Below are 15262 nucleotides of genomic sequence, written 5' to 3' on the forward strand. Positions count from 1 at the left end.
CAAAAAGGCAGCCTACTGAATAGGAAAAGATGTGAACCAAGCCCACATCAAAGGACTGATCTCCAAAATATACAAAGAACTCAAAAATTAGACATTAAAATTCTAAATAACCCAATTAAAAATGGGATACTGAACTAAATAGAGAATTCTCAACAGAAGAATCTGAAATGGTCAAAAGATACTTAAGGAAATGTTCAACATACTTATCTATCAGGGAACTGAAAGTCAAAACAACTCTGAGATACCATCTTACACCTATCAGAATGGCTAAGATCTAAAACACCAGAGATAACTTATGCTGGAGAGGATGTGGAGTAAGGGGAATACTCATCATTGCTGGTGGGAATGCAAACTTGTACAACCACTTTGGAAATCAGTATGATGGTTTCTCAGAAAATTGGGAATCAACTTACCTCAGGACCCAGCAATATCACTCTTGGGAATATAGCCAAAAGATGCTCAATCATACTACAAAAGCATTTGTTCAACTACGTTTATAGCAGCATTATTTGTAATAACCAGAACCTGAAAACAACCTAGATGCCCCTCAACCGAAGAATGAATAAAGAAAATATGGCACATTTACACATTAGAGTACTACTCAGAGGTAAAAACAAAAACAAAAAAACAACGACATCTTGAATCTTGCATACAAATGGATGGAATTAGAAAACACTATCCTGAGAGAGGTAACCCAGACCCAAAAAGATGAATATGGTTTGTACTCACTCATACGTGGATACTAGCTATAAACAAAGGGCATTGAGCCTATAGTTCATGATCCTAGAGAAGCTAAGTAATAAGGTGAACTCAAAGAAAAACATATATAGACCCACCTAGAAATTGGAAATGGACAGAATTGGCGAGCAGGGTTGGGAGCACGGGGGTGGGAAGAGAGGGGAAGGTAGGAGGAGAAGAGGAAGATAGAGGAGAACTTGAGGGAATGGGATGGTTGAGATGGAGGAAGGACAGAGATGAGAGCAAGAAGAGAGATATCTTGATTGAGAGAGCCATTATAGGGTTAGCAGAAACCTGGCTCTGGAGAAATTCCCAGGAATCCAATAGGATGACCCCACCTAGGATCCTGGGCAATAGAGAAGAGGAGGGCCAATCTTGACTTGCCCTGAAGTCAGACTGATGATTATCTTAAATATCACCATAGAGCCTTCATCTAGTAACTGATGGAGGCAGAGGCAGAGACACACATCAGAGCACTGGAATGAGCTCCCAAAGTCCAGTTGAAGAGTAGAAAGAATAAGAATATGAGCAAGGAGGTCAAGACCATGATGGGTTCACCCACTGAAACAGTTTGCCTGAGCTAATGGAAGCTCACCAACTCCAGCCAGACTGGGAAGGAACAAACATAGGACCAAACTAGTTCCTCTGAATGGGGTTGACAGTTACATGGCTGGGGCAGACTGAGGGGCTACTGGCAGTGGCACCAGGATTTATCCCTACTGCATGTACTGACTTATCATCCTGCATCATATCAGACTACCATAGTCTAAAGCTGGATATCAACAATAACAGAAGTAACAGAAAACTTACAAACTCATGGACACTGAATAACTCTCTACTAGGTCAAGACAGAAATAAGAAATTAAGAAAGGAATCTAAGGTTTTCTAGAACTGTATGAAAATGAATACACAGTGTGGGATACAATGAAGGTGGTTCCAAGAGGCAAGTCCATAGCACTAAGTGCCTCCATAAAAATATTGGAGAGATCTCATACTAGTGACCTAACAGAAGACCTGAAAGCTCTAAAACAAAAAGAAGAAATCATACCCAGGAGTAGTCAGCAAGAAATAATCCAACTCAGGGATGAAATCAATAAAATAGAAACAACAAAAATAATACCAAAAATTAATGAAACAGATAGTTGGTTCTTTGAGAAAATCAATAAGAGTGACAAATCCTTATTCAAATTGACTAAAAGGTGGAAAGAGACGATCCAAATTAACACAATTAGAAATGAAAAAGGAAACCTAGCGAGGAAAACCCAAAGAATAATAAGGATGTACTGTTAAAACCTATACTCCACCAAACATGGAAATATAAAAGAAATAAATAATTTTTTCAGTGCATACCACTTATCAAGGTGAAATTCAGATCAGATAAACAATTTAAATAGACCTGTTACCCCTAAGGAAATGGAACCAGTCATTAAAAGTCCCCCAACCAAAAAGAGTCCAGGGCCAGACAGTTTTAGTGCAGAATTCTACCACACTTTCAAAGAAGAGTTAATGCCAAAACTCCTCAAGTTATTCCACAAAATAGAAAACAGAAAAAATAATACCCAGTTAATTTTATAAGGCCACAGCTACTCCAATACCCAAATCACAAAAAGACTCCAGACAGAAATAAAATTAAAGACCAATTTCCCTAATAAACAAACATGCAAAAATACTCAACAAAACACTTGGAAACCAAATCCAAGAACACATCAAAAAGATCATCCACAGTGATCAAATAGCCTTCATCCCAGAGATGCAGAGATAGTTCAACATACAAAAATTGATAAACATAACTTACAACAAAATGAAAGACAAAAAATACATGATCATCTCATTAGATTCAGAGAAGGCCTTTAAAACAATCCAACACTCCATGATAAAAGCCTTAGAAAGATGAGGGATACAGGTGACTTCAATCTAATAACATGTGGACAGTTTACAGCAAGCCCATACCAACACCAACACATTTAAAGGGAGGAAAACTCAAAGCAATTCCACTAAAATCAGGAACAATATAAAATTATCCACTCTCTCCATGCATATCCAAGATAGTACTTGATATTTTAGCTAGAGCAATAAGACAACTGAAGGGGATCATGGGGATATAAATTGGAAAGGAAGAAGTCAAAGTATCTTTATTTGTAGGTGATATAATTGATGTGGGAGTGATTTCTTTCTAATCTGTTGCTTTCATTGGTTAATTAATAAAGAAACTGCCTAGGCCCATTTGATAGGTAAACCCTTAGGTGGGTCGAGTAGACAGAACAGAATGCTGGGAGAAAGAAACCGAGTCAGGCAATCGCCATGATTCTCCCACTCCAGACAGATGCAGGTTAAGATCTTTTCTGGTAAGCCAGCTCGTGGTGCTACATAAAATATTAGAAATGGGTTAGATCAATATGTAAGAGCTAGCCAATAAGAGGCTAGAACTAATGGGCCAAGCAGTATTTAAAAGAATACAATTTTTGTGTAATTATTTTGGGTAAAGCTAGCCATGCAGGCAGCCGGGCACCAGGAACGCAGCCCACCGCTGCTCCCACTACATATAATAGTATACAGAAGTAACCCTAAAAACTCCACCAGGAAACTCCTACATCTGATAAATACAGTCAGTAAAGTAGGAGAATACCAAATTAACTTACAAAAATCAGTAGCTAAAATAATTCTAAAATATCAAAGAACCGCTGAAGGTACCATTGCCCCCAATTTCAAGCTGTTCTACAAAGCTATAGTAATAAAAACAACATGGTATATAGTAATAAACACAGACACATTGATTAGTGCAATCAAATTAAAGACCCAGACATAAATCCACACAACTATGGATGCTTTATTTTTAATAAAGAAGACAGAAATACACACAGGGAAATAAAAGACAGCATCTTAAACAAATTGTGCTGGTCGAACTGGGTAGACGCATGAAAAAGAATACAGATAGAACCATACTTTTCACCCTGCACAGAACTCAACTCCAAATGGATCGAGGACTTCAACATAAGGGTAGAGGCACTAAAGCTGATGGAAGGAAAAGTGGGGAACAACTTTAAATGCATTGGCACAGGAAAAGACTCTGAACAGAGCTCCATCAGCACAGGATCTAAGATCAGCAATTAACAAATGGGACCTCATGAAACTGAAAAGCTTCTGCAAAGGCACCATCATTGGGACCAATTGGCAGCCTGCAGAACGGAAAAAATGATTTTTACCAACTACACATCTGATAGAAGACTAACAACCCAATGATATTAAAGAAACTAGATATCAATAAAATCAATAACCCAATTAAAAATGATATACAGATCTAAACAGAATTCTCAACAGAGGAAACTCAAATGGCTGAAAAACATTTAAAGAAATGTTCAACATCCTTAGTCATCAGAGAAATGCAAATCAAAGCTACTTTGAGACTTTATCTTACATCTACCAGAATGACTAAGATCAACAAAACAAGTGACAGCCCATGCTGGCAAGGCTGTGGAGTAAGAGGAACATTCATCCATTGCTGGTGGGAGTGCAAACTTGCACAGTGGAAATCAGAATAGCGATTTCTCAGAAATATGGAAATTGGTCTACCTTATGACCCAGAAAAAACACTCCTGGGCACGTGCTTCAAGGACACTTCTTCCTTCTACAGCAACATTTGCTCAGCCGTGTTTATTGTTGCACTATTCATAATAGTCAGAAATTGAAAACAACTTAAATGTCTGTCAACAGGTGACTGGATAAAGATAATGTGGTTTATTTATGCAATGGTATATTTGCATATAATTATTGCTCAGCTGTGAAAAATGACATCATGAAATTTTCAGGCAAATTGAATGAATTAGAAAAAACTCATCCTGAGTGAGGTATCCCAGACCCAGAGAGATAAAGATGGTGTGTATTCACTTATCTGTGGATGTTAGCTGTTACAATGTTAGCTACAATCCATATAAACATAGAGGGTAGGCATAGAGTAAGGGACTAGAGAGGACAGATAGATGGGTCTCATTAGAAAAGGGAAATAGATATTTATGGATAGATGGGGGACATCTGGGATGGAAGGATTGAGGGTGGGTAGTGAGAGGGAATATGGGAGAGACAGCTAAAACTAAAGGGCATTTGAGGGAAAACATGGGAACCTAAAAACAGTAGAAACCTCCTAATACATATTCATACATGAAGGTGATCTAAATGAAGTTGCCACGTAATGGATGAGACAGAATCTTGTCACCAAATGAAGCTTCTAGTATGGAACTGGGTTATATTTAATTGAGTTGTTGGCGAAAGAGGCACTATAGGAATCCTCCCCAAAATATCCAGACTGTTGTAGCTGCTCTCCACAAACTCACAGCAAGGCCCCATTGCTGAGGACAACACCCCCACAACTCACTGCACATGGGGATGTTGAGCTAGTCCCTACATAGAGTCTTCATCCCTATGTTACAGGGCCTTTGTTATAGGAGGGTACGCTGCATCCTATCAAAAGAGAAACATACACACCAAGCCAGCCCCAAACCCTTTATCTGTAATGGTGTGCTACCTACAAACCATGCTAGGGCAATGTATAACACTTACAGGAGTAGTGAACAAATAACTGACCTGACTTCAGGCTCATCCCACAAGATGAAACCATAGCTGACACTGCTTGGGTGATCAAGAATCCGAGACTAGATTGCTGAGGGACCTGGGGCAAAACCAAAGAGAGAGAGAGAGAAGGCAGGAAGACAAAATGTAGTGATAAAATGGCTCCTAATTACTAATGATGTTCTGCTATGCTCATAGATCAGTACCTTGCTCAGCCATCAGAGAAGCTTCCTCCTGTGTTATATCTCAAAGAAATCCAGGACAAATGGCTAACTGAAGTATCTATTAACATATTAGAATGGCTCTTGGCCTGCCAGGTTTCTGATTACCAGAGTCCTGAGTCCTCAACGGTTCTCATCCTGCCCCCTCCCCTAAATCTCTTCAGCCCCTTCCCTTCCCTTCCCTTCCCTTCCCTTCCCTTCCCTTCCCTTCCCTTCCCTTCCCTTCCCTTCCCTTCCCTTCCCTTAGCTTCTCTATCCTGTGTAAACTCAGCCATCTTGGCTATGTACTCTCTTGACCTCTTGACTCCTCTCTCTTCCTCTCCCAATCTCCCCTTCTCTCTTTCCTCTCATGGCCTGGTTTATTCTGTTTGCATGTTCAGTCTAGACTCTTCCAGATGCCGCCAGGTATTCTCTACCTCATCAAAGCCTTCTTCTCCACCTTACCCAGGAGTGGTCATGTCCTCATTTTTGTTCTTCCTGCAGCAGATGGGAACAAATATGGATACCCACAGCCAGATAGCACACAGAGAGTGAGACCTTGGAGCACTCAGCCCTAAATGGGATGTCTCCATCAAATCCCTCTCCCCAGAGCTCAGGGAACCCCAAGAAAGAGGAGGTGGAATGAATTTAAGAGCTAGAGAGGACAGTGGACACCAAGAAAATAAAACCTTCTAAATCTAAGTCAGCAAACTCATATGAACTCACAGAGATGAAGAAGAGTGCACAGGGCCTGCACAGATCTTCAGCAGGTTCTCGGCACTTACATTATGGCTTCCGGTCTGGTGTCTTTATGGGATTCCTGAGCATGCAAACAACTGGGTCTCTGACTCTTGTGCCTTCTCTTTGGACTTTTTTCTTTCTGTTAGTTTGTCCAATTTCAATGTGAGAGCTTTTGTTTTACCTTATTGTATTTTATTTTATATTTTAAAAAGGAATAATGAATGAATGAATGAATGTAAACCTAGCCTACTAATTTAACCTTTATCTACTAGGGTGAAGGTTAACAGCAGAACTGTCATTTGTACCTTCTGGGAGAGGGAAAATCAGTTTTCTCCAACGGAATGACACCGTATATCAACCACACCAGGGTAAATCTCATGTTCAGGAGTAGGTGATCAGCAAATAATTGACTCCACAGTTTGTGTGTGTGTGTTGTGTACGTGTGCACTTTTGTTTGCTTACAGCTTTGATGTGTGTGTGTGTGTGTGTGTGTTGTTCTAATTTGTTTTCTAAGTTTTCGGGGTTTTGTTGTTGTTTTGGGTTTGGGATTTGTTTTATGAAAAAGAACTTAATGTTGTTTGGGTGGGGGAGGGGGGATCTGGACACATCTGGGGGAGAGGAAGAATATGATCAAATACATTTAAATTTAAAAATTGTTTAAAAGTAAACATATTCCCAGCACTTGGGAGGCAGAGGCAGGCGGATCTCTGTGAGTTCGAGACCAGCCTGGTCTACAAGAGCTAGTTCCAGGACAGGCTCCAAAACCACAGAGAAACCCTGTCTCGAAAAACCAAAAAAAAAAAAAAAAAAAAAAGTAAACATATTTTTTAAAAATAAAAAAAAAATATGTATACCCAAATAACAAGCTATCAGACAGCAAATAAGATGTAAAGGGAGCGGGTTAAAAAGACAGCTCAGTGGTTAAAACCATCGGCTGCTTTTGCAGAGGTCTCAGGTTTAGCTCCCAGCACCCACATGGGGCTCACAACTGCCTGTTATTCCAGTTCTAGAGGATTCAACACCCATTTCTGACCTCGTTGGGCATTAATGTGCACATATACACAATAAGTAAATACTTTTAAAGTTAAAAGGAGCTTACTAAAATACAGTAGTTATATTTCGTCATTTTGGTAGACAAATAGTCAAAGAATATGAAGTTTCCATAAGGAGAAACAGAAACAGGAAACAGATACCTGAGATGTCCCACCCTAGCAGTAATCAAAGAAATGCAGATCTAATTACTCTTAAAATCTCATTTGACACCTGCTTAACGAGCAGTTTTTAAATGACGAGATGGCCAGGTGACAGGAATATGGCCCACTCAGGCATCTCAGCTGGCACGACAAACTTGTGCCACCTTTGAGAAAACAATAGAGCAAGCACAGAGGAACATTTGTGCCCTCTGGCCCAGTAATTCCAGTTCTCGCAATTAGTGCCAAGGGGAGTAATTCCACAGATGCAGAGACATTGTGCTGTTCTTCCGAGTCTCCACAATTCAATCAAATCCAATTAACATGCATTTTGTACCTTCTTTCTGCCAGGCAGAGGCAACAGAGAACCAGAAATTAATAAGGCACAGTATCTGACCTCAGGGGGCCTCAAATTCTGGCACAGGAGTCAGATAGATAAACATATTAGAAAACGGAGTTGTAAGTCTAGTAGTACAAACAAGTCTAAGTATTGTTTAATGGGACTGACTGGGGTGGAGAGCCGGCAGTGTTCAAAACAACTTAGATGCCGGTATGGCAGCTCATGCCTTTAATCCCATTACTCAGGAGGCAGAGGCAGGTGAATGTCTAAGAGTTCAAGGCCAGTGTGGTCTACACAGCAAGTTCCAGACCAGTCAGGGCTACCTAGAGTCCCTATCTCAAAAGAAAAAAATCAAAACAGAAAGAAAGAAAAAGACAGACAGACTTAGGTTTATTGGTAAACTATAGACCTAGTGGCACAGTTCAGGCCGTGGGGCAGTAGTCCAGTCCTATAGGATACAAATTCCAGAAAGAGGTTTATACAAAACAAGTGTAGGGTCAAAAGGACAGCCAAAGAAGCCCACCCTGGCCCTGAAACCAGAGACAGCCAAAGAAACCCACCCTGACCCTGAAACCAGAGACAGCCAAAGAAACAGGACCCAGTAAAGAAACACACTTTAGCCCTGAAACCAGAACCAAAGAAACACATCCTGACCCTGACATCAGAGCCAAAGAAACACACTTTGGCCCTAGAACCAAAGCCAGTGAAAGAAACACACGCTGGCCCTAAAACTAGAGCCAAAAGGCTAAAAAGGGACGGTGAAAGAAACACACTTTGGCTCTGAAACCAAAGTCAAATGTGCCTCTGATCAGGAAACCAATCAGTCCCTGAGCAGGAAAACTAACCAATCCCTGAGCACAAAATCTAATCAATCTGAGCTTGTCCAGGATCAAGGGGATCGAAATCTGACCTATTCCCTCTTTGAAAATCTTCTCCCTGGGAAAACTCCACCTCTAAGAAGCCCTGTTTAAAGCCTCTTCAGTTGGCAGCTGTCCTTCTCTACCCTGGCAGAGGAAGTCACTCTCCTGGATTCCTCCTTCCCAAATAAATCTCTTGAAAGAGTTTCTGGGTGAAGATCTTTGTAGCGAGCTGCGTGAAGCCACACCTGATGGCAATGTAGAGAGCTGTGTGGAGTCACACCTGATGGTGCTGGCTCCCGCCCTCCGCGATCCCGAAAGCGAGTGCTCTCTGTGATCAACTCCTATGGCTAAAGCCTGACTTATGCTATTATCACGCAATGACTGTCAGCTGCTTGCATATGCGTGAACCTATGGGCAGTGCCCACCTGGCAATCTGAGGTGAGAGGTTTGCCGAGAGAGAGAGAGAGAGAGAGAGAGAGAGAGAGAGAGAGAGAGAGAGAGAGAGAGAGAGAGAGAGAGAGAGAGAGAGAGAGAGAGAGAGAGAGAGAGAGAGAGAGAGAGATATTTTACAATTGTCAAAAGGTCCTGAATAAAACTGCAGTGAGAAGAGCTCCGGTGGTTGCGTCATCCTTGCTAGACGAGGGGGGCCGCGACAGATCTTCTTTCTCCAGTGTGGAACAGAATCTCTGCTGGGACATTCCCTTATTGGACAGAGCAGAGAAAGGAACAGACACCTCTGCTGGGAAATTAGTTTCCTTTGGGAGTGGAGAAGAAGTAAAAACTCCTTTCCAGAGCCGGAGCAGATTGCTACATTTCTGCACCGGGTTCTCTCTTAGCAGAGTGAAGCAGAAAAGGTTAACACCTTGGACCGGAACTGAGCTGAGACGAAAGGGATACTCCCTTAGGGTGGAGGAGCAAAGCTGAGCTATAAAGCTCAGGATTGCCACATCTGGGGGGGAGACCATCCCCTGCTGGGCCCCAGCTTTAGGTACAGCCTGACTTCCCAACAGGTCGCCTTACCTTTTTCTCCAGAGCCGGGACATTTGCAGGTAGAGCCTGACTTCCTGACGTCAGGAGACCGTTCCCTCTGGAGCTGTAACACTTGCAAACAGGATTTGTGGAAAAAAAAAATGAAAAGAGAACTTTATTGTTCCTGTTGACACCAATAATAAAAATGGAGCATTCATTCATGGCCAACACTGGAGGCGCACACACACTTGTAAATGGTGGGGAAGAGTGGCGCATTATCCCACTATAAAACCGGACTCTCTGAGCATGGCGGACAATGAAGGCAGATGAGAAGCCAAGGACAATGGCACTAGGTTTCGATCCTAATACATGAACTGGCTTTGTGGGAGCTTAGCCTGTTTAGACGCTCACCTTCCTGGACGTAGATAGAAGACCTTCGTCTTCCCGCAGGGCAGAGAATTTGGACTGCTCTTCAGTATCGAGAGGGAGGGGGAATGGTGTGGGGGGAGGAGAAGAGGAGTGGGGATAGGGGGAGGGGAGTGGGGGGAGGGGGCAATATTTGGGAGGAGGGGAGGGAAATGGGAAACGGGGAGCAGGTGGAAATTTTAATTAAAAAAGAATAAAAAATAAATAAAAAGGAAAAAAAAATAAAAAAAAAATGGAAACTCTGTAAGACATCGAAATACTGACAATCTGCAGGCAGGACTGTGGCAGGAGAATTGTTCAGACAGCCATTCCACTGCGCCAATAAAGGAACCTTCAATTTAGGATAGTGTAAGCTGTTGGCTGACTGGGATTAGCCATAAAGTTCTTGGAGGACAGCTAGAAAGGGCAGGAGGAGACCTGGGAGGAGTTCTGGAGTGAGAGGGTCTACAGAACACGGAGAGAGGGTCAACCAATTGCCGTGCTTTCTTTGCATTCTTCAGGTCTTTATTTCAATTTCCGACTCCCAAATTTTTATTATACTAGAATAAATTAGGTAATCACTTCCTCTTGCAGCTACACAGAATACCTGAGGAAAAGTGACTGGTCCTGACCACACTGAGCATCTCTCCAAAATTCAATCTTCTTTTTGATTTTCAAGCTTCTTTTATTGAAATATAGTTGACGTATTATGAAATTCGGCCCATTAAATGTACAAGTCAGTGGTTTTAATACAGTTGCAAAATTGTACTACTGTTTCTAGACTGTTCTCATCACCTCAGAAAGAAGCCTAATAGTACTCACTGCCAATTGCTTCCAGCCTTTGACAGCCAGAGTCTCTTCCAGTCTCTAAATAATTCAGTGTAGCCTGGGGAAGCAGGCTATTCACCCTATTCAGAGTCCCCACCTCAGCGGGCACTGTCCCTCCCTAAAGTGCAGCTGGCTGGATGCCAGTTAGCACCTGGCATAAAGGTACAGACATAACAAAGGAAATTAAACAGACTCTGTAGAGCTGGAGAATTTGCCCAGTAGCACCAGTAGCTTGCTTGGTGGGGCTCCCAGGGCCAGCCTGCCCCTCTTTACTGGAGCCCTTCCATCTTGCGCTGAGGCAGCAGCATCTGAGCTTCCATCTCTGCTCACTCAGAGACAACACAGCCAGTGGAAAGTGGAGTGGGAAAAGATAGAGATGGCAGGAAATGCCTTGCTTGCCTACCATGTAAAGGAAATGTGGTGCTCCATTTAGATTTTCCCCTGGGGAACCGGAAGGAAGCCTTGTTGGTAGGTCTCAGGCGGCCTTCACCAAGCTTGTTACCTGCTTTCCTTGCCAGGCTTATTTTTGAGATGCTATTTTTCCCCTTTCCTGGGGACATTAAGCAGTAGCTCTCTATGGAAACGACCATAGATGGTTTCTCTTACACTGTGTACTTGCTATGTATTTCCGACTAGCTGGGGAGGGCACTCTACTTCACCATGAGGTCTGGCCTCCATGTGTCACACATTCTCTTTACCGGCTTCAGTGGTACAAACCTCACTTCACTCCTTATGAACCAACTCAGCAAGGCTTCATTCCAGTGTCTGTCTAAGTCCTCAATAGGCTGCTGAGCAAAGATGAGGATGGAGTCAGGGTACCGAGGTTTAGGTCAGTGCTTCTAATTCTGTCTACCCATGGATAAGGTGAAGTGGACATAGAAAGAAGAAAGGCAGCAAGTCCTTCTAGATTTCAATTCCATAGCGTCTCTAAATTAGTCTCCATAGTTATGAGATATCTTGTATCAGGGTCCTGGAGAAAGAGAAGGGAATGGGACTGAAGAAGGAAGGAAATAAGAGATGAGAAAGGGCAGAAGGGAAGGAAGGAGAGCAGGGCAAGTGGTAGAGCAGGAAGAGGAGAGAGCAGACCAGGAAGGGCAGCAGTGGGGACAAAAGGCACTGGGCTGGTGATACAGCGTTGCTTCTACTCATGAGGCCATGGTTCTAGCAACTACTCCTAAAAAGGGGCAGGGAGGCCCAAATTAGGGATGGAAGGAAAAGCAATAACAGGATGGGGAGAGAGGAGAGAAAGAGACAGGTGGCCAGAGAGGCTAGGAAGGCAACTGAGGGGAGAAAATGGAAGTACGAGGGAGACAGGAGGTGAGGAGACTGGGAGATAAGTAAGATGTCCCCGGAAAGAAAGGAACAGAGCCAGCATCCCGGACGCCCCACTACACAGCACTGCAGCCTCACGGTCAAGGCAGGCCTCTGCTGCTCTTCCGCGCAGTGCTTTCTTGGGGAATAAGCATTTCCCCGAGCAGCCGGTCTCAGACGGGCATTCTAATTTCTGCTCTTCTTGCCGAGAGAACAAAGTGGGAAGTTTTCAGTGTAGATACTCTTCACAGATGTAACAAAAAGTGGTCCAAGAAAGCCATCTATGGCACCCACCCACTAAAGACAAGAGGTAAAACCCAGGGGGTGGGAAGTACAGGCTGCATCAAGCAAAGCCGCTCGGTGGGTGAGCAGAATAAAGCCTGGGGGGGGGGGGCGTTCCCTTCCCAGCGCTGATTTGTTGCACCTGACAGCCATGCAGGCTGCCACTGAGTCAGCGGAAGTGCCTTACATTTTGTAATATATTCACAGTCCTTAGTATTTCATCTTCACCGTTTCTCTTGACTCGAATAATAATGAGTACTAAGTAGCGACTCAAAGATTTTGGAGTCAGATGAGTGTGTCTGATGCCACCCTTGGCTCTTAGGAATTTTATGGCCCTCATCTGGTTAATAAACCATTCCAAAGCATGGCTGTCACCACTGTAAAGCTAATAAAATGGTGGGCCTCCCAAGGTCGGGAAAGCTTCACAGAGATCACACACACTGCTCTGCTCGGATACGGGTGTACACAAGATACTCAGGATCACACACAGAGGTGAGCAGGGTCAGAAAGACCTCCTGACATTTGAAAACAGGCTGAAAAGATTGTGGGATCTTTGTTCAGTGCAATATTGTACCTGATTTTCTGTTGACTTTCCGATCCTGCGCGTGTAGAGGCTGGTTTGAATAGTTTTCTCCAGTAATGATGCAAATCATTTCTATTCAAGAGAGCAGATAAGCACATGGATTAATTTATTGTCATCTTGGAAAGTGCTCCCTTTTTACTCTCACTGATAAATCGTATTTCCTGGTAAAATCATACATACAAATATAATCACAATTATTCTTTGGACAACTTTTTAAATATTAGTGTTTCCTCAAGAAATAAAACAATTTAAAAAGTTAAATTGAGGTATCAAACAAGTCCATTTACTTGAGATACTCTGATAGTTTTAGCTTGCCCAGAGCTCAGAGCAGAACTTAGTTATCTCAAACTCAAGTCCAATTATCTTTATCTTGTGCTTCTGTCCAAGCAGTATACAAAACCGGGATAATGACAGTGAGGATGTAACACAAAGACCAGAAGGCAAAACTCTCCAGGCAGCTTTGACTGTCCCAGGCCATCTTCACCAAGAATCACTCACTCCAAAACGAATGTGGGAAACATCACAGGAATCTACTTCACAAATGTTCTGCCCTCTCTAAATATGTTCTGCATATGGAACATTCTTGAGAACCAGCAAAGGTCTCAAAAAGAAGTGCGATGGGGAATCTGATCATAATCATAGCTATTTTATGCAAATAACTTTTAATCTACATTTATTAGGTAAGTGGAGATTGGCTTGAATCTGTGGTGGGATTTGAGCAGACTCAGAGGCTCACAAAATGTGTTTTCTTTTCTCTGTATTCAAGAAAGCAAAACAGGTTTTCAGATTCAAACAGTGGTTCAGAGGCAGGCCTGTGGTGAAGGGCTGACCTGGCCGTTATCTTCTGCATGGGAAAGTAACTAGAGAAAGCAGGGTTCTCAGTCCTTAGGCTCAGGAAGAAAGCAGAGATCTGAGCCCATCTGAGCGATGAAGTGGGATCATAGTTTAGTTTAAATTAGGCATTGCCTCAATAAAGTTAGGGGTCCACTTTTGCTTCTCCTGCATTCATTGTCAAAATTAGTGAAAAGAATTTTTGAATTTAAAAAAAAAAAACTACCAACACTGCATTTGTGCGCAGTCAACCCCTCGTGTTTGGAATATTTGTCTTTGAACCCCTCTGGATTTCTCCCCCTCTCCAGTGGCTCCTTCTCAGTTTCTTTTGCCGATCATTCTGCCTTTATTCCTCAGTGTATGAACGTTAGATTCACAGTTATACAGCTCTTGGTCCTATCACTTTATAGGACCATTGGTTATCTAACTTTAATGTCATTCAAGGGCTGATGCTTTTCAATGCTGGCACACCTAGCTGTAGATGCAAAGTGTCCCCTTGGATGTCAATGATCAACTTAAATTGCGTGTGTTCAAAACAGAAATTTGAATTCTGTTCCCGATTCCAATCCAAGGTCCCTGGAAAGTCGAATTCCGCATTAAGGCTGCGCCCCGGGCCTGGATTGCTCTTCTCACAATCTCAGTAACAACGCCTCGTCATCACTCAGAGTTCAACACAAATATCACTCTTCTCATGAAATTATCTCAACCTGATGTGGGATGCCCCTCTGTATGCTGTGAATATGTTTAATTACCATTGGTTAGTAAAGAAACTGCTTTGGCCTATGGCAGGGCAGAATATAGCTACGCAGGAAAGCCAAACTGAATACAGGGAGAGGTTAGCAGCTGCCAGAGAAGCAAGATGTGAAGTAACAAAGTTACAAGCCTTGTGGTAAAACATAAACTAATAGAAATGGGTTGATTTAAGATGTAAGAGCTAGTTAATAATAACACTAAGCTAATAGGCCAAATAGTATGCAATTAATATTAAGCCTCTGAGTAGCTATTTTAAAAGTGACTGTGGGACCAGGCTGGGCGAGAAACCTTCAGTTACACCAACCTCCAACTGCAGTGGTGTCTCCCTTCCTGGGCACCACCCCAAGTCACCAAGTAGGCAACCTGGATAATGTCCCATAACCCCATGCTTACCACTATTTGTCAAAACCTATACCCCGAATAAATTTTTATTGACTACCTATGTTCAAGTTCACACGTATCTGTGGGTTTGTTCCGTGTAAATCCTTGGAGTAATTATCACAAGAAAACATCCGTGATATCTGGACTAGAAGGACATACCAGTACAGGCAAGAGCTTGAATTTTACATTGATTTGGAAAACAGTAAATCTCGTTTGGATACTAGAGAGGGAAACAAAGTCATGAGAGGGTGCTGTAAATAAGTGAAAATGAGGAAATAAGTTGCTTC

The 15262-nt window shown here is 42.5% G+C and overlaps 1 long non-coding RNA gene across 1 annotated transcript in view; it reads right to left on the reverse strand.

Moving 5' to 3' along the window:
• Positions 1–15262, reverse strand: part of LOC130875854 (uncharacterized) — a 60606-nt gene that overhangs the window by 23062 nt on the left and 22282 nt on the right. Inside the window, exons 2-3 of the long non-coding RNA XR_009057259.1 lie at positions 13002–13082; positions 9653–9733 (exon numbers count right to left, since the gene is read on the reverse strand). This is a non-coding gene — a long non-coding RNA (uncharacterized LOC130875854). The remainder of the gene's footprint in view (positions 1–9652; positions 9734–13001; positions 13083–15262) is intronic.

The sequence above is a fragment of the Chionomys nivalis genome, chromosome 6 (genome assembly GCF_950005125.1).
Source record: "Chionomys nivalis chromosome 6, mChiNiv1.1, whole genome shotgun sequence".
Lineage (NCBI taxonomy): Eukaryota > Metazoa > Chordata > Mammalia > Rodentia > Cricetidae > Chionomys > Chionomys nivalis.